The 25,802-nt window shown below is 38.0% G+C and overlaps 1 pseudogene; it reads right to left on the minus strand.

The window, feature by feature from the left end:
• Nucleotides 1-25,802, minus strand: part of LOC124965785 (60S ribosomal protein L7a-like) — a 43,725-nt pseudogene that overhangs the window by 16,830 nt on the left and 1,093 nt on the right.

Raw genomic sequence — 25,802 nt, forward strand, 5'->3', positions numbered from 1 at the left:
AAAGATGGGAAATATTTTTGAAGTTATCATGAAACAAAAAGAGGGAAAATTTGATGAAAGCCCTATTTTCAAAGAGATGCCTACAGTATGTGGCTAGAGGAAAGTTGACATTAACTCTAGTTCCCCTCCTTTGCTGTTTATGTAGGAGACAGAATTTCCCCCATTATGGCCAAGTGTGACTTGTTTGAAGAAAACATCTTAAGTTCTGAATGCATAATTCGAAGTCCTGTTTCAAAATCACAGTTCTTGAAACTACAAGGAGGAAGTCATACAGATATTTCTTCCTGAATATTATTTTAATTAAATATGTGAATTTAACATTAGTCTTATAAAAGAACTAGATCCTGACATCAACCCTGGCACATGCTCTGTCATGCTTGAAACCTGATATATATGCACACAGATGTGTAATGGGCAAGTCATTTCCACCTATCAATTAACTTCTGTCCTTCAGGTTTCTACATGATAACTGAATAGGCTGGTAGTTAAGGGTAGGTTGAACAAATAGATCTGTATAAAGGCCTCTCCTAACCTGGACTTTATGTGATTACTCTAGCTCGTGCATTAACCCCCATTTCTAATGGTTTATTTAACTGAGTCTAATGCTTTATTTGGGGATTCTTTTGGAATTCTTTATAAAAATGATTTTATTTTAGAAGAGAGTGGGGAATAAAAGTACCAAACTTCCATTTGATGGAGGAAGCTATCAGAGAATACTAAGGGACATACCTTTAGAATCTCACCTTCCAAATTTCTACTTCAAAGAAGTACAAATTTCAATAAGGTTTTTTACCTCTATGCACTAATTTGCATCTGTGAAATGGGATGATGTGGATGAAGTGTATATCATGTGGAAACAGTGAGGATTAAAGTAGTTAATGTATGTACATATTTGGTGCTTGATAAATCATACCTTAAGGATTCAGAATCTCAGGAACTGGTCCCAGGGCACATATGTAGTAGTTAGCAGAGTCTGGATCAAGTACAAATATGTCTGAGTCCTTACCACCCTGCTGCAGGGACCCGTGGGAGTAAAACTCACAGGTGCCCCTTGCTCTGTAAAACTCAGGATCTTTCTGTGCTCATTGACTGAAAGCACAGTACCATCATCAGCTTGTCACGGTTTACCATTGCTTTAAGACTGCAGTATTATAAATGCTGCCAGCATGCATAGTATTAGATTCTCAACCATCAAGATTTTTCTTTTATGATTTATTAAGGGAGGGTTCTGGTCCTGAATGTCTCAGAAATAACTGCCCACATGGGGCCCCTAAGGATGACCCAGGTCAGTACAGGTGAGTGCCTGGCACAGATCATGTGTCCAGAAGGCATTACCATTCCAGCTTCAGTCACATATAACAAGGTCATAAATCTTCCTTTCTCCACTAAAAAGAAAAAATCTTGATTTCTTTGATTAAATCTTATAATTTTATTTGTTGTAAATTAATTTTAATACAATGTTGGCCAACTAGTAGTCAGTCACCAGTTTGTGATTCTAATTCTATTTTAAGAGAAGCTGAGCCAAGACATATAAGTGACCACATTTTAAAAAATCTTTTTACCTAGGTTTCTGGCCATAGCTGGTGTCTTAAACCCTTTCCTCATCCACATTTCCTCCTTACCACACACTTGCTACTGCTCTGTAATGCCTGCAGGTAGCTCAACTGGCCTGCAAACTTCTTTGTGAATAAGTGGTCCCTACTTGGAAACACAAGGATATTTATGCTCCAGTTATGTTGTGGGTGATGTGGCCAGGTGGTTGTGAATGAGCATACCTCCCATTTACCATCAGAGTACAATCTCCTATTCTGCAGTTCAAATTGCTGTTGACTCCTGAATCTCTCTCTGGTCCAAGCTGGAATCCTTAGAACTTTTGAGCCTCAGATAGTCCTGTTACACAACTTTCTCTCAGAAGGTTAGATTTCTTAAATCCTGTTCCCTTGAATAATCTTTGTGGTCTTTGGAAATAATCCCCTAGTGAAGGATAGAGTGGTGGGCTGGCTCTCATTGTGCTAGTTTCTGTGGATGGTTCCAAGAGGGAAAGCACGCATTCAGATTCTCCTTCCTAAGGGATTATTCAGAGACCCAAGTGCCCAGGGATACCTGCTGCCTCATCAAGCCCATGTGAGAAGGCAGGAATCCTGGGACTCACATAATAGCAGGGCTGTTGCTAACACTTAGGTATGAATTTCTTCATGTACTCTTTTTTTTTCCTTGCCTTTGGTAAGGAGTAAGAGTTACCAAGCTGCTATCACCTAAGACTAAGGCAATAGTCTGTTTCCCTGTGCAGTCACCTCTTCATTTCCACAGGTTCCAAATTTATGAATTCAACCAACTAAAGACCAAAAACATTAGGAAAATATTGCATCTGTCCCAAATAAGTACAGACATTTTTCTTGTCAATATTTTCTAAACAAACTAGTAACAACTAGTCACACAGCCTTTGCATTGTATTAGGTGTTCTAAATCATCTGAGATAATTTAAAATATACCGGAAGACATATCTTATATGCAAGTACTATGTCATTTTACATAGATGACTTGAACATCCACAGAGATTTCTGGAACCAAGCCCCATAAATACCAAGGGGAAACTGTACCCAACCCCATCTTTAGGACCTGTTTTTAAAGAAAATAATTGAAACAATCTCCAGAGCTGTGAAATTTCTGAGTTGTCCAGTGTCCATCCCAACCACAGCCCTGTGACCCTACTTGGTCCTCTGCTGCTTTTGACTGAAGCACACCAGGGGCCATCACAGTACATCTAACACATGTAGTACCACAGGTCTGCCACCATCCCTCAGAAAGTTGCAGCACCTTCCAGCTGCCTGAGTACTGCCCCAGCCCACTCCTGAGACCAGGCTAACACATACCTGCTTGGAATCCTGAGGGGGACAGGCTTAGCTTCTGGATGTCTTAATTGCTTGAAGGTGCTTAGACTTCAGTGACCTTACTTTGATCGATTGTATTTCTTCTTCTGGAAATGTCTGTTAAGTTCCTTAGCCAATTCATTGATTTTTCTTTTTCTTTTTCTTTTTTTTTTTTTTTTGGTGTTAAGTTTTTTGAGTTCTTTATACATTCCAGAGATTAGTGCTCTATTTGAAGTGGGTGTAGTAAAGATTTTCTCCCATTCTGTAGGCCCTCTTTTTGCTGAGAAGAAGCTTTTTAGTTTGAATCCATCCCATTTATTGATTCTTGATTTTACGTCTTGCCATTTAGGAGTCTTGTTAAGGAGTCAGGTCCTAAGCTGATATGATAAAGATTTGGCCTACTTTTTTTTTCTAGTATGCCCAGGATCTCTGTTCTAGTGCCCAGTCTTTGATCCCCTGTTTGTTTAGCTTAAGATTTTTAAATGTTGATTTTTTTTAAATGTACCTCTCTTTGTCTTCTAAAAAAAACAAAACTTGTTTTTGTCAATTCTGACGAGTATCCAAGAGCACTCAGCAGAGGGTTACATGCCAGAAACAATGAGAAGCCTGCAGTGTGGTTCTTTTCTTTATGTGCTTTATTTTTTACACATAAAGCAAATTTGTGGGTATAAAGTTTGGTATATAAGGATTCGTGTCCATGAGAAGATTCTGTCTAGATAACTGAATCTCTGGTGTCCCCTGGATTAGCTCTTAACTATGTGAAACTGAAAGTTGTCAGTTTTCTCAAAGTACTTTTGGATAGAAGTGGTCAACCTTTCATTCAATAGCAGCAGTTGAAAGTCTTACTTATATAGCCCCATTTGGGTCCTGGGCCAACCCTTTGCAGCTTGTCATAGAAAAGAAAAGGTTTGAAAACCAAAGCAAAGTAGATAGATCCTCCTGTCAAGTTCCTAGTGAAAACCCCAGTGACTGCTCTGTGCATCTTTATTTGTGCCCATTTTATACAAGAATATTTAACTGCAAGAGAATGCTGGTGGAAGAAAAATGTTAAGATGCTTCTGAAAGAAATATTAAGCTTATCCTAGTTTGGGAGAACAGGACTTGGGCTATGTCTAGGGACCTGGTGTTTACTTCAGCAGGACCACTAAATCAGTCCTTTGGCAAGTCCCTGGATGCTCATGATTAATCAACTCAAAAGACCACTTTACATTCCATAGCACTGCTAATTTATGATTCCATCATTACCAGCTCTGATCTTTACAACAATAAGTAAGATAAACTAATGCTTTGATTCATTCTGTGAAAATTCTTATTCAGTTATTTGATTTGTTCATTTCTATGACATGCATTCCAGCCTGTCAGATAGATATTCTTAAATTAATAAAACTTATTTTTTCTTACATTGTATTGCACATGATGGCTACAAATGCAATTTGAAATCTATTCATTGTATTCTCCAAGGCATCTGACCTGGCCCTCAGCTACTCCCTTTACAGTAATAAGAGCTTAATGTTGCCCCTAGATAATGCCCATCATTTCATCACCTTAAAGAAAAAGCATGAATTAATAAATGAAGAATTGAGCAATGTATTTTTAGGCCCATACTCTCTTGTCACTAAGATTTATATGATGAATGAAAGATAACAAGTGCTATAAGTTAACATGGTTTTTCCTGTGTAACATTTCAAGTTTTGACCTATTTGCCCTATAGACTGACCCACTCCCTGCAATACATTGGAGGTGTGATCCTCCCAGCATCATTTTGTGGTCATAGTCCGTTAACAGCTGTGTACCCAATGCATTAGGAAATTCAATGTGTAGGAGAGAGCTGCTCTAAGACACAGCAGTGTATTCCTCATAGTGTTCTGGAAACTGCTGCTTCAAAATCACCTGAGGTGCTTACAATAGTGACTGTTTCTTGTTCATACCTTCAGGCACAGTGGATCAGAATGTGGGGCAGAGAAGGTTGGCACCACAATTTTCCTGTGTGATAGTGTTCCTTACAGATAGTGGTCCTTACAAAAATTTAAGAACCACTGCCCACAGGGTCAGACCAGCCACAGACATTCCCATGTATTTCAGGATCCAAGCTGTGAGGAAGCTTCAGAACCATAGAATGTTGGCTTAAACAAAAAAACAAAAATATTTTTTTACTTTGTCTCAAGAGAGAACATCTGAAGCAGAAGAAAGATTTTGAGGGAACCTAATTCTGTGGTGCTGATTCATTTCTACTAGTGCTCAGAGACCATCCCATAGCAAATATCTTTCGGTATAGTCTTAAATGGATGGTAGTTGAACTAACTAATCCAGCACTGTTATTACTTGTACCATACTGTGATGATGCATAAAACCAAGTTTGACATGCATGTGTGTACACTTATTTATGTATTCACGCACACACACCCTTTCCATTTGTGATATATTTAAGTTTTCATTCTTTTTAATAAGGAGATTTGTTCAGGTGAGGGATTAGGAGTAGAGAAATATTGATTCATTCAATGAATGTTTAAGCCCTGTGCTACAGTATGACAAATATTAGACTGAATTTCAAACGTATTATAGTGTAGTAGGACACAAGCATGTCCATAAAGATGATTTGAGGGTGAAAATGATAAAACGCTGAAGGATGTACACATAAAGGCTCTGTCAACTCAGAAGGAAAACTTGATTCTGGAAGAATCCGGAAAACCACAAGGAGGAAGTGGCAATTGTGCTGAAATTCTCAGCTATGAAAAATGCAAAATGGATGATAATGATATATGTGTTGTTCAAGTAAATATCATTATTAATAGTTAATATTTTCATGATATTTCATTACATTTGAAATAAATAGAGCTACCCCCAGCTTTGTTCATTTCCTATTAGTGCCTGTGCTGAGTGACACAAACAGGTCAGGTCAGGAAATTACTGTTTTTCAACAAAGGATATTAGTCCATTTATAAAGCAAATAAAAAGAATTAATTATGATTTTGAAAGTAAACCTAAAGACCAAAGCAAAGACAGATGGACTTTGGATCTTACAACATAGGAATAGATAGGAGTTGGACATGGTGGCACACATCTTTAATACTAGGGACTCAGAAGAGCAGCAGTAGGATCACAAGCCTGAGGTTGGCCTCAACAATTTAGCGAGATCCTGTCTAAAAGAATAAAAGAGATGGGGATGAACTCAGTGGTAGAGCACCCCTGGGTTTAAATCCCTGTGTCTCACACACACACACACACACACAAACACAATTGATCTGATATTAATTTGATGAAAGAAATTATAAATTAAGTAGTATAAGTACAATATAACAAAGTGTAGAGGAGTATTTGGCTCAGAAATCATAATGCAATAAGTAGAGAGATGAAATACCTCCAGGGAGAGGACAATTTGTTGTCTCTTATTAAAATAAAAAATGACTTGCTACCTGAGAATGAACACACTTTCTTGTTAAAAATATTTGTCTTATGATTGTCTGATACTGTTTGAATCATACCTTCTACTGCTGCTTTCATTCAAAAGAAGTCATTAAAATCGCATCCCTCCTGAATGTGCCCAGTGTAAGAAAGTTTTAATTAAATTTACAAGTACAGCCTTATAATTAATTTTAACATGGGTCATCATGCATTTGTTTCTCTTGTAGTCCCTGTGCTTTGTAGAAAAGGTCCCCTTATCTGAATTAGTGAACTCAATATCACTTTCCATTAGCATGGCCAGTTGACTCCACGTATCTTCTCTCAGACACTGTTTACATGCCAATGCCCTCACAAATAGATTCTGTTGCAACTGGTTTGCTATAGGACTCCAGAAGAGTAAATCCAGGCAGTGGAAGGCACTGTCTTCAGCTTTCTGCCTCACTGCCTTTTGTGAATTCTCTAGATTAAGCTCTGTAATTAGACTGCAGAGTAAGTAAGGAAAATTTAACACATGCAAATAGAGCAAAAGGATTTACTGCTAATTATGGTTCCTGTACCATAGTCAAGAAAAATTAATTTTTAATATTATTTGACTTTTTTCTGAATAGTCATAGGAGTCTAAAGAAATGATGTTTGTGCTTTAAAAAAGACTCCTACAACTGAAGTTAATCAATATTCTACAACCAGAAGGAATTCAAGATAAAAGCTGTATATTTGAAGCTTTGGAGAAAAATTGGGAAGGGAGACTGTCAAAGTATTATAGAAACTTTAGTGTGTAATAACTTTGTTTTTATTTTTGTTTTGTTTCCAGAAGATGCAGATGTTTAATACAACATTGCTATAGTATAATCACACTGGCAATCTATAAATAACCACTTCCCAGCTTCCAGCATTTACAACCAGGAATTCAAATAGACAGTATATAATTTCCATGTTTTAAATTTTTACCCATGAATGTCTTAGGCCAAATTTTAGTGCCATGAACTCCAACTGTTAATATTCAGCTCCAGTGAAGGAAAGTGCCTTCAGGATGGTGGCCTAACTTTGCATCCTAAGTGAGGATCTCAAATGTAACTTCGTTGGTTGCACATAGTGAAGAATTAGAATTGCAAGGATTTCTACTTTAAAACTAGTATAGGTTTTAGCAGGGAGATTGTCTCTCAGGCAAAGAATTGGGTTATCTTACTGAAGATGGAAAACAGACTTATTTGTGGGTGGTCCATGCCTTTCTCTTCTGTTTTCTTACTTGTTTCTCGTTCCTTAGATGCTGAAGACTAGAGGATAAACAAGCATTCCTATGACTATAAAAGGGGGGAGGCAGCATTTTAAACATTAAGGGCTTTGCAATTTAATTAAGAGAAGCAATATTCACAAAGTATTAAAAATTAAAGATTTAGTTCATCCAGGGGCAAATTGGGAAATATAAAAAATTTTGAGCTTTCATTGTTAAGTTTCCTGAGGGGAAATCCATTCAGTATTTTGAGCCACTAAGACTTGCTTATTATATGGAAGTATAATGAAGAGAGAAAGAAAGACTTAATCTAGACATAATCTAGAAGTTCTTTTTATAAGCAAGCTAACAAGGGAGCCTGCGTATTCTGTGTCTGTTTCATTCTCTAAAAATAGGTCGAGTAAGAATCTCTCCTCAGTGATTTCAGTGATGTGCCTGGAGGCAGGGAGTTGAATCTTTTTGGATCTGGTACTTCTGAAGTTCTTTCCACTTCTTTAATTCCCATAGTTAAACAGTAAACAAAAACTGTGACTTTTCTTTATTCAGAAGTTCACTGTTTGAAAAAAAATATGTGTCTAGGATTTAGTACTCCCATTATGTAGAACATTGCTATTGATCATTAGTTTTACCCCAAAGAGCTCTCTGTTAATAAAGGGAACCAACAGAATGATAATTTTGACTTATTTTGAATGTCCAAAAGACTGATGAAAGAAAGGTCATGTGAACATTTGCTACAGCATACCCAGTGGTTACATTAAGGATTTTGCTCTGATTTGCACAGCACCAACAACCAGACAGGGAAAACAGATTTCAAGGTCAGTCACTTTCTGAAAGGGAAGTCAGCCTTAGTAAAGAACAATTACTGCAGTAGGATGCAATTCTCTATCAGTCCTGTAAATTCATGTAGACTTGATTTATAATATTCTTCACTTGAAAGCCCTGTTGATAGTTGTACTCATAATTACTTATGGATCAGATTAAAAAGTACATCTTCTTTTTCATTTTTGGTGGTTTTTTGTTTTGTTTTTTGTTTTACTTATTTTGATTCATTGTACACAAATGGGGTACAACTTTTTTCTCTGGTTGTACATGAAGTAGAGTTACACCATTTGTGTAATCATACGTGTACATAGGGTAATGTTGTTTGTCTCATTCTGTTATTTTTCCTTCCCCCATCCCCACTCCTCTTTTTCCTCTGTTCAATCCATCCTTCCTCCATTCTTACCTCCCTCCCACCCCACGTTATGTATCATCAGCCACTTATCACAGAAATCATTTGGCCTTTGGTTTGTTGGGACTGGGTTATCTCACTTAGCAGGATATTCTCCAATTCCATCCATTTACCTGCAAATGCAACAATTTTATTCTTCTTTATGACTGAGTAATATTTCATCATGTATATATACCACATTAATTGAAGGGCATCTAGATTGGTTCCACAATCTAGCTACTGTGAATTGAGCAGCTATGACATTGATGTGGCTACATTACTGTAGTATGCTGATTTTAAGTCCTTAGGGCATAACCCGAGGAGTGGAATAGCTGAGTCAAATGGTGGTTCAATTCCAAGTTTTCTAAGGAATCTCCACACTGCTTTCCAGAGTGACTGCACTAATTTGCAACCCCACCAGCAATGTGTGAGTGTACCTTTTTCCTCACATCCTCGCCAACACCTATTGTTGCTTGTATTCTTGATAATCACCATTCTAATTGGGGTGAGATGGAATGTTAGGGTAGTTTTGATTTACATTTCTCATACTACAGAGTAATAGTAACAAAAGCAGCGTGGTATTGGCACCAAAATAGAAAGGTAGATCAATGGTATAGAATAGAGGACATGGACACAAACACAAATAAATACAATTTTCTCATACTAGACAAAGGGGCCAAAAATATGCAATGGAGAAAAGATAACCTCTTCAACAAATGGTGCTGGGAAAACTGGAAAACCATATGCAACAGAATGAAATTAAACCCCTATCTCTCACCCTGCACAAAATTCAACTCAAAATGGATCAAGGACCTCGGAATCAGACCAGAGACCCTGCATCTCATAGCAGAAAAAGTAGGTCCAAATCTTCACCTTGTTGGCTTAAGATCAGACTTCCTTAACAGGACTCCCATAGCACAAGAAATAAAAGCAAGAATCAACAACTGGGATAGATTCAAACTAAAAAGCTTTCTCTCAGCAAAGGAAACTATCAGTAATGTGAAGAGAGAGCCTACAGAGTGGGAGAATATCTTTGCCAACCATACTTCAGATAGAGCGCTAATTTCCAGAATATATAAAGAACTCAAAAAACTCTACACGAAGAATACAAATAATCCAATCAACAAATGGGCTAAGGAAATGAACAGACACTTCACAGAAGAAGATATACAAGCAATCAACAAATACATGAAAAAATGTTCAACATCTCTAGTAATAAGAGAAATGCAAAGCAAAACTACCCTAATATTTCATCTCACCCCAATTAGAATGGCAATTATCAAGAATACAAGCAACCATAGGTGTTGGCAAGGATGTGGGGAAAAAGATACACTCACACATTGCTGGTGGAGTTGCAAATTAGTGCAGGCACTCTGGAAAGCAGTGTGGAGATTCCTCAGAAAGCTTGGAATGGAAACACCATTTGACCCAGCTATCCCACTCCTTGGCCTATACCCAAAGGACTTAAAATCAGCATACTACAGAGAATCAGCCACATCAATGTTCATTGCTGCTCAATTCACCATAGCCAGATCATGGAACCAACCTAGATGCCCATCAGTTGATGAATGGATAAAGAAACTGTGGCATATATATACAATGGAATATTACTCTGCAATGAAGAATGATAAAATTATGGCATTTGCAGGCAAATGGATGAAATTGGAGAATATCATGCTAAGTGAGATAAGCCGATCTCAAAAAACTAAAGGACAAATGATCTCGCTGATAAGCGGATGAGGACATATAATGGGGGGTGGGAGGTGTTAGCGTTAGGGTTAGGCTTAGGTTTAGGGTTAGGGATAAGGAGGGTGGTAAGAATGGAGGAAGGAAGGGCTGTATAGAGGGAAAAGAGGGATGGGAGGGATGGGGGGAAGGGAAAAAATTAACAGAATGAATCAAACAGCATTACCCTATGTAAATTTATGGTTATACAAATGGTATGCCTTGACTCCATGTACAAATAGAGAAACAACATGTATCCCATTTGTGTACAATAATAAAAAAAAAGAATACAAATAACCTGATCAAAAAAAGGGCTAAGGAAATGAGCAGACACTTTACATAAGAAGATCTACAAGCAATCAACAGATATATGAAAGAATGTTCAACATCTCTAGTAATAAGAGAAATGCAAAGCAAAACTACCCTAATATTTCATCTCACCCCAATTAGAATGGCAATTATCAAGAATACAAGCAACCATAGGTGTTGGCAAGGACGTGGGGAAAAAGGTACACTCATACATTGCTGGTGGAGTTGCAAATTAGTGCAGCCACTCTGGAAAGCAGCGTGGAGATTCCTTAGAAAACTTGGAATGGAACCACCATTTGACCCAGCTATTCCACTCCTCGGTTTATGCCCTAAGGACTTAAAATCCGCATACTACAGTGATGCAGCCACATCAATGTTCATAGCTGCTCAATTCACAATAGCCGGATTGTGGAACCAACCTAGATGTCCTTCAATTGATGAATGGATAAAGAAATTGTGATATATATATATATATTTTTTTTTTTTGGTATGTGGGTTTCATTGGCTTTTCCCAAATCATAGTCTTTGGTTTCTGTAAGCTCAGCTCTGCACTCTTGGACTCTACTGTGGATGCTGTCACCAGAACACAGAGGACTCAGCAGTGTCATTTGAGCAAGAGAAGGAATGTGATATCTCTGTAGGACGAGATGTGAAATAGATTGGCCCCCAATATCCAACAAGCCAGACTCTGCTATAGAAACAGGCACACTAAGGTTTGAGTCAATATGGGGCATTGTGGTTCCATCCACCCAGCCCTTCACCCAGGCTCTCTTCTGAACATCAGCATAGCTCCCGCATGAGCTCTACAGACAACAGTGCAGGCTCTTACAGTGCACAGCAGTCTCCCCTCTATAGAAAGCTCATAAAAACTAGTGATTGGCACAGGATCTAGAGTTCTGCTCTTCTCCCAACTTTTCTGTCCTTATTTTACCAGCCTTCATCCAAATCCCAGAACCACTTCCAGCTTTTGCATGAGGAATACTTTGACTTTGATCAGAGGATTAACAGTGACTTTGAGGTAGTTCTCAGGAAAGAATATCTGGGCCCCAGGATCAGCCTGGGCAAGGAAATTGAAGACACTGGTAAAAATCACCTCTACCCAAACTCTCTTATGGCCAGGGTTGATTCCATAGGCCTTGATCTGCCTCTAATTACAATAAAGTGACATTTTCTGTGTATAGTACTTCTTAGCTAGAAAATCTAGACCATCTGGGGGCCTGTAAAAATTGGAAACATGTTTGTTGAAATAAGCATATGTACTTTGAGGGTCCTTTGATGAGTGTATGAACTTTGTTTTGTGAGGCTGTAGTTTGTCCAAGGTGCTGAGCTGGAGCTCAGAGTGTTGATTTTGAGTCCTCTCAAGGAACTTGTGATCATCTAGAGACACTGGGAGATGACACTAAGAGGGTGCAGTGGAAAAGACTACCTTGAAGGTAGGTTGGTAGGTGGAATAGGCACATGTGAGGACAAGGTCTTCTTAGGGGTATGCTCTGCTCCTGTACTTGGCAGATACCTTCATCTTTACACCTGGCCATGGGATGCTGTCCATGAGGCAGGGGAATTCATCACTCTTCCATTAGACAAAATCCTTTCTTAGGAAATAAAATCCTATTGGTCTTAGTTCTCATGTGAGCAGAATATGTATTTGTTATATGAACTGATGAATCTAAGCCTTCACCAGTAGAGAACTGCTCTAAATACTGACTTTGCCCTCAATGAACTTAACTTTTGGAAATAGGTTGGACCAGTGATTATTCAGAAGTACCTTCATGTTCTAGTGAGGGTCATCCTGGAGCTGGCTCTCAGCCTGAGAGAGCAAATGGTTAAATATGTATGAATTTTGTGAGCCAGTGGTGAGGCCTTGGTGCTTCCAGACCAGCCAGGAAGGAAGTAGTACACCAAGAAAATTCTTATACTCTGCTCTTCAGAGTTATCTTATTTCATGTGCCAGTTTACCAACACATCACTGGTTTGACCACTTCATTTCCCAAGGCTTCAGTTTTCCCATCTGCTCATCTAGATAATGACACTAGTTTCCCAGGCAGGTTGGGAGGATTAAGTGAGAAAATTCATGGCAAGTGTGTGAAAAGTGACCAGCACATGGGAAGTTCTCAATAAAAGGGAGGACACTTGGTTTGTATTTATAAAGGGAAATGCCCTTTTCCATGGTCTAAAGAAGTTTAATTCAGAGGCCAATGATTTTCAAAAGGTTCATTCTTTCCAGAAGGAAATGTACCATTATTATAGTGAATTCCTGTCATCTCCTAGAAGTTACCAAGCTCAAAATGTATTCCCATATCTCAGGAAACCACAGAGATAATTCCCATGACTGAGGCTGGCATCCTGATGGTTCCCACCAGAAGGACTGAAAGATCCAATGAGTTGCAACCACTTTGAAGACCCAGGAATCTCAGTCATTACTGAGAGACTGACTGGTCAACAGGAAAAACCTGTAATGTGCCCTTTTATACAATGTTGTCCTGGTCTCCACTCAGCTGATCCCGTCCTCAGACCAGGTGCATGTGCATGTGCCCACCACTCTCTACTCTTTGACCTCTGTGCAGCTTTTGCTGGTACAAAACTGCCATAGTTCTCTGCAGTACTGCTATTTGACCAATATTATGACAAATTTTAAGATTCTTAGAGGGGATAGTCATTTTTGTTATTGAAGTCATGTGTCCTAGACTGTTCTTATATATCAGGAAGACTTCTATTAATTTTAAGGCTAAAATTTACATTTAATTCCTCATCACTGTTGACAACTATCAATATGTGGAAGCAACCTAAGTGTCCATCAATCTATAAGTGTATCCAGAAAATGTTGTACATATATGCAATGGAATACTATAAAGCTTTAGAAAGGAAATGCTGTCATTTGCAACTGAAGAACATTATGTTAAGTGAAGTAAACCAGGAATAGAAAGACAAATATTATATGATCTCACTTATATGTGGATTCTAAAAAAGTTGAACACATAGAAGTCGAAAACAGGAAGGTGGGTCAAATGGTAGGTCCATTCCAAGTTTTCTAAGGAATCTCCACACTGCTTTCCAGAGTGGCTGCACTAATTTGCAGCCCCACCAGCAATGTATGAGTGTACCTTTTTCCCCACATCCTTGCCAACACCTGTTGTTGCTTGTATTCTTGATAATTGCCATTCTAATTGGGGTGAGATGGAATCTTAGTGTAGTTTTGATTTGCATTTCTCTTATTACTAAAGATGGTGAACATTTTTTCCTATGTTTGTTGATTGATTGTAGATCTTCTTCTGTGAAGTGTCTGTTCATATCCTTAGCCCATTTATTGATTGGGTTATTTGTATTCTTGGTGTAAAGTTTTTTGAGTTCTTTATAGATTCTGGAGATTAGTGTTCTCTCTGAAGTATGTGTGGCAAAGATTTTCTCCCACTCTTTAGGCTCTCTCTTCACATTGCTGATAGTTTCCTTTGCTGAGAAAAGGTTTTTTAGTTTGAATCTATCCCAATTATTGATTCTTGCTTTTATTTCTTGTGCTTGGGGAGTCCTGTTGAGGAAGTCTGATCCTAAGCTGACATGATGAAGATTTTGCCCTGCTTTTTCTGCTATAAGGTGCAGGGTCTCTGGTCTGATTTCAAGGTCCTTGATCCATTTTGAGTTGAGTTTTGTGCAGGGTGAGAGGTAGGGGTTTAGTTTCATTTTGCTGCATATGGATTTCCAGTTTTCCCAGCACCATTTGTTGAACAGGCTATCTTTTCTCCATTGTATATTTTTGGCACCTTTGTCTAGTATGAGAAAACTGTATTTATGTGGGTTTGTCTCTGTATCTTCTGTACCATCAGTCTTACTGTCTATTTTGGTGCCAATACCATGCCATTTTTGCTACTATTGTTCTGTAGTATAGTTGAAGGTCTGGTATTGTGATACCTCTTGCATCTCTCTTCCTGCCAAGAATTGCTTTGGCTATTCTGGGTTTCTTGTTCTTCCAAATGAATATCAAGATTGCTTTCTCTATTTCTATGAGAAAAATCATTGGGATTTTAATTGGAATTGCATTGAATCTGTATATCACCTTTGGTAGTATGACCATTTTGACAATATTAATTCTGCCTACCCAAGAACATGGGTGATCTTTCCATCTTCTAAGGTTTTCTTTAATTTCTTTCTTTAGTGTTCTTTAGTTCTCATTGTAGAGGTCTTTCACCTCTTTTGTTAAGTTGATTCCCAATATTTATTTTTTGAGGTTATTTTGAATGGAGTAGTTTTCCTAATTTCTCTTTCAGAGGATTCATCACTTATGAATAGTAATGCATTAGGTTTATTCATGTTGGTTTTAAATCCTGCTACTTTGTGTAATTTATTTATTAATTCTAGAAGTTTTCTGGTGGAGTTTTTTGGAACCTTTAAATATAGAATCATGTCGTTGGCAAGTAGTGACAGCTTGAGTTCCTCTTTTCCTATTTGTATCCCTTTAATTTCTTTAGTCTATCTAATTGCTCTGGCTAGTGTTTCAAGGATGATGTTGAATAGAAGTGGTGAAAGAGGGGATCCCTGCCATGTTCCAGTTTTTAGGGGGAATGTTTTCAGTTTTTCTCCATTTAGAATGATGGTGGCTGTGGGCTTTGCATAGCCTTTATAATGTTGAAGTATGTTCCTACTATCCCTATTTTTTTCTAGCATTTTGAGCATGAAGGGGTGCTATATTTTATCAAATGCTTTTTCTGCATCTATTGATATAATCATATGATTCTTAACTTTAACTCTATTGAGGTGATGAGTTACATTTATTGATTTCCAGATGTTAAACCAATCTTGCATCCCTGGGATGAACCCCGCTTGAACCTGGTGCACTATCATTTCAATATGTTTTTGTATGCAATTTATCAGAATTTCGTCAAGGATTTTTGTGTCTATGTTCATTGGGGATATAAGTCTGAAGTTTCTTTCCTGGATGCATCTTTGTCTGGCTTTGGTACCAGGGTGATACTAGCCTCATAGAACAAATTTCTATTTTATGAAATACTTTGAGTAGTATTGGTATTAGTTCTTCTTTGAAATTCTTATAGAACTCAACTGAGAGTCCATCTGATTCTGGGCTTTTCTTTGTTGGTAGGCTTTTGATGGCTGCTTCTATTTCACTGCTTGAAATTGATCTGTTTAAGTTGTATATGTCTTCCTGACTCAGTTTGCGAGGATCATATGTATCTAGAAATTTGTTGATGTCTTCGAGATTTTCTATTTTGTTGGAGTATAGATTTTCAAAATAGCTTCTAATTATGTTATATATTTCAATGGTGTTTGTCATGATATTTCCTTTTTCATCATGAATTTCAATAATCTGAGTTTTTTCTCTCCTCTTCATTAGTGTGACTAAGGCTTTATCAATTTTGTTTACTTTTTCAAAGAACCAACTTTTTATTTTGTCAATTTTTTGAATTCTTTTGTTTCAATTTCATTGATTTCGGCTCTGATTTTAATTATGTCCTGTCTTCTGCTGCTTTTGATTTTATCTGTTATTCTTTTACTAGGACTTTGAAATGTAATGTTAGGTCATTTATTTGTTGACTTCTTATTCTTTTACTGAATGCACTAGTACAATGAATTTTTGTCTTAGTACTACTTTCATCGTGTCCCAGAGATTTTGATAGGCTGTATCATTGTTCTTGTTTACCACTAAGAATTTTTAAATCTCCTCCCTAGTGTCTTCTGTTATCTGTGCATCATTCAATAGTGTATTGTTTAGTCCCCAGGTGTTGGTGTAGTTTCTCTTTTTTTATTTTTTCATTGATTTCTAACTTCATTCCATTATGATCTGATAGAATACAAGGTAGTATCTCTGTTTTTTTTCAATTTGCTAAAGACTGCTTTGTGGCATAACATATGGTCTATTTTAGAGAAGGATGCATGTGCTGCTGAGAAGAAAGTGTATTCACTTGTTGATGGATGGAATATTCTATATGTATCTGTTAAGTCTAAATTATTCATTGTGTTCTATGTTCTATAGTTTCTATTTTCAGTTTTTGTTTGGAAGATCTATCCAGTGGTGAAAGAGGTGTGTAAAGTTACCCAGTATTATTGTGTTGTGGTCTATGTGGTTCCTGGAATTGAGAAGGATTTGTTTGATGTACATGGATGTGCTGTTGTTTGGGGCATACATATTTATGATTGTTATGTCTTGCTAATTTATGCTTCCCTTAAGAAATATGAAATGTCCTTCTTTATCCCTTCTGCCTAACATTGGCTTGAAGTCCACTTTATTTAATATAAGGGTGGAAATTCCCACTTTTCCTGAATCCGTGTGTGTGGTATGTTTTTCCCCATCCTTTCTCTTTTAGTCTATGGGTGTCCTTTTCTATGAGATGAGTCTCTTGAAGGCAGCATATTGTTAGGTCTTGTTTTTTAATCCAATCTGCCAGTCTGTGCCTTTTGATTGATGAGTTTAGACCATTAACATTCAGGTTATTATTATTATTCAGATATGATTTGTACTTCTGGTCATTTTGGCTTATTTTTGATTTTTAACGTGACTTGATTTCTCCTTTGATTGGCTTTTCCTTAAGGGTAGTTCCTCCCATTGCTGACTTACATTGTTGTTTTTCACTTCCTCCTCATAGAGTATTTTGCTGATAATGTTCTGTGGTGCAGGCTTTCTATTTGTAAATTCTTTTAACTTTTGTTTATAATGGAAGGATTTTATTTCATCATCAAATTTGAAGGTAAGTTTTGCTGTTAAGATTCTATTAAGATTTTTGGTTGGCATTCATGTTCTTTCAGAGCTTGAAATATGTTGTTCCAGGCCCTTCTAACTTTTATGGTCTGGTCTGAGAAATCTGCTGATATCTGTATTGGTTTCCCCCATATGTAATCTGATTTTTTCTCTTGCTTCCTTTAAAATTCTATCATTATTTTGTGTTAGGCATTTTCATTATAATGTGCTTTGGTGTGGCTCTGTTGTAATTTTGTACATTTGGTGTTTTATAAGCCTCTTGTATTTGATTTTCCATTTAATTCTTCAGGTTTGGGAAATTTTGAAATTATTTTATTGAATAGATTGTTTATCCCTTTGGTCTGTATATCTGTGTCTTCCTCAATCCCAATAATTCTTAAATTTGGTTTTTTCATGATATTCCATAATTCTTGGCAGTTCTGCTCTTGATTTCTTACCATCTTCTCTGTTTGGTCAACTTTATTTTCAGAATTAAATATTTTGTCTTGGTTGTCTGAGGTTCTGCCTTCCAAATGATCTAGTCTATTAGTGATGCATTCTATTGAGTTTTTAATTTGGTAGGATTTCTGGGGGGTTTTTGCAGAATCTCTATTTCTTTATTGAAATGATCTTTTGCTTTCTGCATTTGCTCTTTTAACTGTAAACAGTTGGAGTGATCATTGCCAGCATTTGCTCTCTTTATCTCATATTTTGCTTGATCATTTTAATTATGTACATTCTGTACTCCTTTTCTAACATTTCTTCTACCATGCTATCACTGGATTCTATTAATATAGCATCTTGGTTTGTTTGGGACACTAACTTTCCTTGTTTTTTCATGTTGTTCATGTAACTTCCCCTCTAGCAGTATGGATCTGAGTATTGAATTTCCCCCCCTTTAGGCTTATAGTGACCCTGCAGGTTTTCAATACCTCACCTGTCAATGAGCTTTTACTCTCCCAGTGTCTCAGGATGGGAGCTGCCCCACCTAAAGATGGTGTCTTCCACTTCAGGGATAATAGAAGATGGTTGCACTGGCTTCCTAGTGCGTTGGTAGATGGGGAGCTGCAGTGCAGGCATCAAGCGGGACAAGGGTGCTGAGGTCCTAAAGAAGCTCCCAGGCAGTCTACAGGGCATTATAGGGTCCTGAAGCAGCTCCCCCAGATACCTTCTGGTGCCAGGTCATGGTGGCAAGAAAAGAAAGGTAGGTCCAGGTCTTGCATGACTTCTGCTGTCCCACTTACATGGAAAGGTGACCACATGCTCCTTTCCCCATATGCAAGTTCCCTTGAGGCCTGCTTCATCCTCTGCTAACTGCTGGGTTACTCCAGGACCAAGTGAACATGTGCTAGACCTCAGTGTTGTGTCAAGGGCAAAAGGTATTTTTGCCAAGAACAATCCAGTCAATGCCCACCTGAACATTGCTACATATGTTAACAGCACTGTACTAAGTTTGTTCAGGAAAATTCTGTTTTCCAACAGTGAAAACAAGAGTGCTTCCTGAGCACCTCTAAATTACCTTCACCCTTGAGATCTTGAATTAAGTGCTTTTCAATTGAATCAGTCTATAAGGAACCATGTGTTTCTTGCCCATTAATGAGACAAACCAAACCATTTTAAAATGTACAGTGAGAAATATCTTCTTTGGGATTTATAGAACAAAAATTGTTCCATGATTTAAAACATGACTTATCCCCCTCCATTTAAACAATGTTCATAAGGAAAAAATGTTGACCAGAACAGTCGTGTAAAAAATACCTGTTTGCAGATTTACTTTTATGTAATTTTGGTGTCCTATTTGTTACCATATTAAAGTCACCTAGTATTAAATTAAGAACCTATTTTTTAAAATAGCATGGAATCAGGGTGGGGGCTATTATTTCTATCAATAATGCCAAACATGGACCTGGCTGAGTCTTTCCCACTAATTCACATTTCCCCATTATTCATGGTATTTAACCACCTTTGCTGTAGCTAAAGCACCATCTTGTGGTTCTGGACAGTATTAGTTACCGAAATTGAACTGCTTTGAGCCTTCCTCAGAATATCAGCATTCAAAATCCTTCCTGATAATCAGTGAAATCCCTGTGTTTGCAAGGCATGGTATAAGTGTTTTTTAGAACTCATCTGCATAGCTGGGAGTGAAAAATACATAAATAACATAACCTGTGACCTTTGGGTTTGATGTATTTTGTTTTGAATGACAGCTGGGTTTGTTGTTTATGACTGCTGTGTACCTTGGAGGAAATCCAATAAAGATCTTTATCAAATCACTTAAAAGAAATGGTATCCTGACTTCTAGAAACACTTGGAATAAATTTGAGACCTCTAGCAGAGAATTCATACTTTAACTTGAGACCTACAATCACTCTGTAGGTAGATATAATCATTGAATTTTTTAACTAATATGTTTAAAAATTCAATAGTTGATATAGGTACTAGGAAATCAAAGTAGCTAAAAATATTAAAAGGCCCTTAGAATTCTGGGATATCTTTAAAGAGGGTGTATATTCCTGACTTGATTTTAAAGATTACAAGTTTATTGATGCTATAGGAACTTTTCTTGCAAGTATTTATTTTATCTATCACAAAAGGCAATAATTGTTCATTACATAAAATTGGAACAAAATAAATATAAAAAGGTGATACATTATTTATATTTCTACTGCTGTTAATATTTCATGAATTGTTTTCAGTTTTCTTTTTTATCATCTTACGTACCATAGTCCTCCCTTTGCCTAGATTGCTTTTCTTACAATTACCTACAGCCAACCATGGGCTAAAACTACTAAATGGAAAATTCTAGAAATAAACAATTCCTAAGTTTTAAATTGCATGCCATTCTGAATAGTGTGATGAATTCTTGCTCCAGCTGCTCCATCCCTGCTCAGGGCAAGAATCACCCTTTGTTGAGAACATCCACATTACCTGCCTGTTAATCACTTAGATGCTATATGGATGACCAGCTTAGATGTCATAGTATCAGTGTACAAGTTCATATAAACTTTTTTGACTTAATGGCCCCAAAGGGCAAGAGTAGTGATGCTAACAATTTGGATATGCTAAAAAGAAGCCATTAAGTGTATCCTTTAAGTGAAATGGTGAAATTTTAAAAAAAGATATTTTAAAGGCAAGATCACATTCATGTAACATTTATTATAGTATATTGTTATAATTGTTCTATTTTCTTATTAGTTATTACTCTAATTTGGATTTTGAATGTCTTCCAAAGGCCACCTGTTGCAGACTTAGTCACCATAGTGACACTATTTAGGTGGTAGAGCCTAGGGGAAAGAAGTTTGATTATAAGGGTATGCCCTTGAAGGGAATATTGGGGCCCTGGATCCTTCTTTTGCTTGAGGCTTTCAGTGCTGGGTAATCTCCCCAGATTATGTGGCACCACACATAGCCCCCATTTACTCATTACAGGGCCTGATTCATTTCTGTGGGCTAAAGTGTAAATGGTGTTTCTTTTTTTTTTTTTTTTTTGCGGTGCTGGGGATTGAACTCAGGGCCTTAGTGCTTGTGAGGCAAGCACTCTACCAACTGAGCTATCTCCCCAGCCCGTAAATGGTGTTTCTTGACACCTTTTAAAAAGTGAATGCTCTTGGGAAAGGAAATTCACTAAACTATTAGGAACATAAATAGCCTAATAAGAACTAATTTATCAGGTCCCTCTCTCTCCTCTTTTTCTTCCTCTTTTCTCTCTGTATTAATCAGGATTCACTAGAGCAACAGGACCATAGGATGTCTGTGTAATTATAGAAAGGGTTTATTATTGACTCACGTGGTCTGAGACTGGGTTGTTGCACAGTAGTCATCTGTAGGCAGAGAGCCAGAGAAGACTGTAGTTGCTCAGTCCAAGCCTCAGAACAAGAGGGATAATGGCACAGCCCCTGAAGGCCTTCCTAGAAGGTCCCTGGAGAGTAGTTATGAGTTCACATTAAGCATTTGAAGAAGCTGAGGCCTAATGCACCTGCTCAAGAAGAATCAGTCTTGTGCACAATGACAGGCTTCTCATTTTGCTTTTTATGACATCTGGTTCCCTAGCCTATTGGTAGGGGCTGCCCAAATTTAGGGTAGGTCTCCCTCCCATTTGACCGACCCACATACAAATCATCTCAGGCATGCCCAGATGTGTGCATTCCAAATGCTCTAGGTGTCTCTCAATCCAGTTAAATTGACAACCAAGATTATCATACCCTCTCTCCCTCCTTTTCTCTCTTCATCTCCATTCTGTTTTATGTATGTAAATACTTTCAAAAGCTGGGTGTTGTATAAGGATTATGACAAACAGTAGTAAATCATGCATCTTGTGCCAAGAACCAGGGTTATAAGAAGAAGATTCCACTCTCATGACCTAACCACTTTCCAAAGTTCTCACCTCCTAACATTATTACCTTGGGGATGAAGGAAACATTAGCAGTTGGATGGGACACAATGCTTAGAATAAATGATAGCATTTATTTTGGAGATTATGTTCCATCTCAATTTTAAAGGACTGTGCCATTGTTTTTGTAACATCAGTTATTACTATTCTAATTTTTTAAAATCCTTTTTGTTACCTGTTATTTATTTAGGGGATTTAAAAATCTATTCTTGAATTTGGGGTGCAGCTCAATGGTGAAGAATTTACTGATATGCAGTCCCTGGATTTATCCCCAGCACTCAAAAAGAAAACAAAACAAAACAAATGCCTGTTCTTTCTTTGTTTTCTCAAAGTTCATGCTCATGTGCCTTCCCAGAGCCTTTTCTCACTTATTGGATCGAACACTGAATGAGTCCTTTCCAATTGGAAACTTTCAGTCCTGTTAAATCTTGAATTGTCTGATCGTTTTCTCCCCTATATTTTCTCTACTCTAAATTTCTTAAATGTGTATTATTTTCTTATTGGACCCTCTGGAATAATCATTGAATTTTCTTACTATTTTTCTCCTACATCTTTTGTCATTGTTGTACATTTTGGGATATCATCACTTTATTGTCTGACTCTTCCATTCAACTTTTAAATTTCTGTTCTCAGTTTTAATATCTATTAGGGAAAGATAAATGTAGAGTATTCTTGTCTCATGAAACACTGAAGATATGATTTTTAAAACTTGTATTCTAGTCCCTGACTTTTCTGAGTCCCTAAATTTATTTGTCTGGTTTCTGTCTTTCAAGTAAAGGCAGATTTCCTCAAGTGTCTGGGGGTCCTTGGCTACCTTTGTTAAGAGTGAGTCTCTAAAAGAGGTTTTCGGGAGCTCTGTGCATGCAGGTGTGTGTCATGTACTGGCCAGTGGGCTTCACATTGCTGTGAGTTAGGCTGGCCACTTCACTTCTTCAGCTGACTCTCTCATGGACCTCCCAGCAATGCAGGTGAAGAGTCCCAGCCCTTGAAGCTGGTGGGTCAGGGGCCAGTCCAATTAGGTCCACTTTGGAAGTGATCAACTCCCAAAGCAGCTGACCATTTCTGTACTCTCCTAACCTGCCTTCCCCTAGTTCGCTGGTTAAAACCATAGTTAATCAAGTGCCCTGGGTTGAATCCCTGGCACCAAAACAAAACAAAACATGTCAACAAAGTCAAAAGGCAACACAAAGAACAGGGAAAATATTTGCAAATCATGTATGTGATCAAGGGATTAATATCCAGAAAATATATAGAACTCCTAAATATCAAATAGTTTTCCTTCCCTGGAAAAACAAGTGGCAGGGAAATAAGCTAGATTGAGGAGGCAGCAACACTAGAGGTTTGAACCATGGCTACACAGTGGACCCTGCAGAGGGGGCCTGGTGAGGGCTGTGGCAGGTATGAAGACCTTGCTTGCTTCCAAGTCCTGAGCCTGCCTAGGGATCCTTTTATTACTTATTTTTTGAATTTTACTTCCCAGAAAGACCCTTTCCACCTCCCACCATGGGCTGTCTAGTCAGAAGGGGAATCTTTCTTTGGTGCAGACAAAGGCCCCAAGAGGCTACTGCCATGGTGTGAGAAGTGGAAGATGGCTTACTGGTCAGAGGCACCAGTGGAGCCCAAGTCCCAGGTAAACAGACCTTTACTTTATAAATATTTTCAATTGCCACTAAAGATCAAACAAATCATTTACTGGGGCTTTGCAATAGTAATGTCCTTGGGAGCCAGAGGTGGAGGATTATGTGGGAAGTGACACCCTGATACAAGAAAGGCTTCTGTCAGGATTTGGATATGAGGTGTCCCCAAAAAAACTCATGTGATGCAAGGCAGGAGTGTTCAGAGGGGAAATGATTAGATTATAAGAGGTATAACCTCACCCATGGATTAATCCTTTTGATAGATAAATAGTTCAAAAGGATTGCTCCTACTGGGTGGTAACTGTAGGCAGGGTAGGGTGTGGCTGGAGGAATTAGGTCACTGGTGGATGCTTTTAGAGTTAGTATTTTGTGTCACTCTGCTTTCTGGCTGCCATGAGCTAAGGTACTTTTCTCTGCTACACCCTTCTCCCATAATGTGCCACCTCACCTTGGGACCAGAGCCATGGAGTCAACTGACCAGGGACTAAAACCTCTGAAACCATGAGCCAAAATAAACTTTCCCTCCTCTAAGGTGTTCTTTTCAGGTATTTTGGTCACCACAATGAACAGCTAATGAACATATTTTCCCTACCATTTACATGAATTCTCCACCTTGCATGGGGTGAAGGGGGGTCCCATAATATATGAACCACTTTCTCCTGTGACTGTGTACTTTGTGCTGATAAGAAGATGCTGAAGGGAAGGAAACACCACCTTACAACCTCCACTCTGACTCTGTCCTCAACGTCACTGCCTCTCATCTCTGATGAGCTCTCTTACTGTAGATAGTATCTGAATAGAAATAACTCATCTTCCCTGTTTACTTAGAGATCTAATATTTCAGCCTCCACAATTTACTCTTATCTGATCATTTGATGTGATGCAAAGCCAACATAAAGAAGAAGGTCCCCTGTGTGTAAGTGGATTCTCCCTTACCCAGTGAGGGAAGATTCATTTACAGATTAAACCCAAACAAACACCAAGTGGCCAGCATGAGTCTGAGCAATTAATGCAAAGAAACACCCATAGGTTATTCTTCCTTTGATTATGTGCCACAATCAAAGCACACTTGAAAGAAAAATATTAGATTCAGTTATCAGTTAATTTATATTAGCCAAGTGTGTCACCCAATAGGATACAACACATGACTAACTCAAATGCTGCATAACCTTCAGAATTTAAACTTCAGTTATTAGGAAATATCTCAGCTTCCCTCACCCACTGGATGAAGGACAATTTGTTAATTTTATATACAGAAACCCAACAGCATACATGTGAGTTTTTTAGCCTTTGCCTTTTCCAACTTGGCAATGTGAACTATGGATTTTGGATCCAGGATGCTGCCTTCCCAGTGGTGAAGGCTGTCATCACATCTGTCATTGGAGTTGGTTCTGATAGCTTCCACCAGCTTAGCCAGAGTTCCTTTGTCTTCTGAGTTACCCTGTGTGAAGGCAACAGTGATGTCTTCCAGTGAACCATACATCCCAGCCTGGCCTTCTCCTTGATGATGCAGTAAAGGGACTCCCATCTTGTGACTCAGGGCAGGCAGGAAGACAACCAGCTTGATTGGATCCATGTCATGTTCAGTCACCACCAGCTGAGACTTCTTGTTCTCCACCAAAGTGGTGACAGTATTGACCTCAGCTCGAAGGACAGTCTCTTCATGGGGACATCCCCTTTACCAGCAGCTTTCTTCTCAGCCCAGGTCAACAGCCTCTGCTTCTTGTGCTCATCTCTGGTCTGGACTTGTTGGCAAGCTTAAGCACCTGGGTGACTCTTTGGGTCAAAGGCCTGAGTGAACTAGTTAATTGTGAAGCACTTTCAGCTGCTTATAGAGAATAGCTGTTTGCTGCTGCAGCCAGATATAGCGGGGCCATTTTACAAAGGTCCCTTTGCAGCTAAATGTTCTGTCCAATGAGGATGTTCTGTGCCGTGTGTGTGTGTGTGTATGACTAACATTTTCTATGTATTCATTAATAAAAAGTGCACAGTACAAGCCCTTTATTCCAGTCCAAGTACTCAGTAAAAGATTAACAATAAACCTGGATGGCACATACATAATTTGGCATGATTTATACATTTAAAAACAACAATTTTTACTTTTGCTTTTAACAAAGTAATCATCAGACATGGTAACAAATACATATAATTTTTCATTTAGAAATATTATAAGACTAACTCTAAGATTACAATAACAAAGTTTAACCCATTAATTGTAAACTATCTTCATTTTTCCTTCTTCAAGTTGCAGTTCTGTGTCTTAAACTGAACTGGTCAAATTTGAACACATTTCCATTTAGAGTGACAGGCTTTCATTCAGAGTAATAGATTTTCAATGTTTCTTTG

This window comes from Sciurus carolinensis, chromosome 15 (assembly GCF_902686445.1).
Source record: "Sciurus carolinensis chromosome 15, mSciCar1.2, whole genome shotgun sequence".
NCBI classification, from domain to species: domain Eukaryota; kingdom Metazoa; phylum Chordata; class Mammalia; order Rodentia; family Sciuridae; genus Sciurus; species Sciurus carolinensis.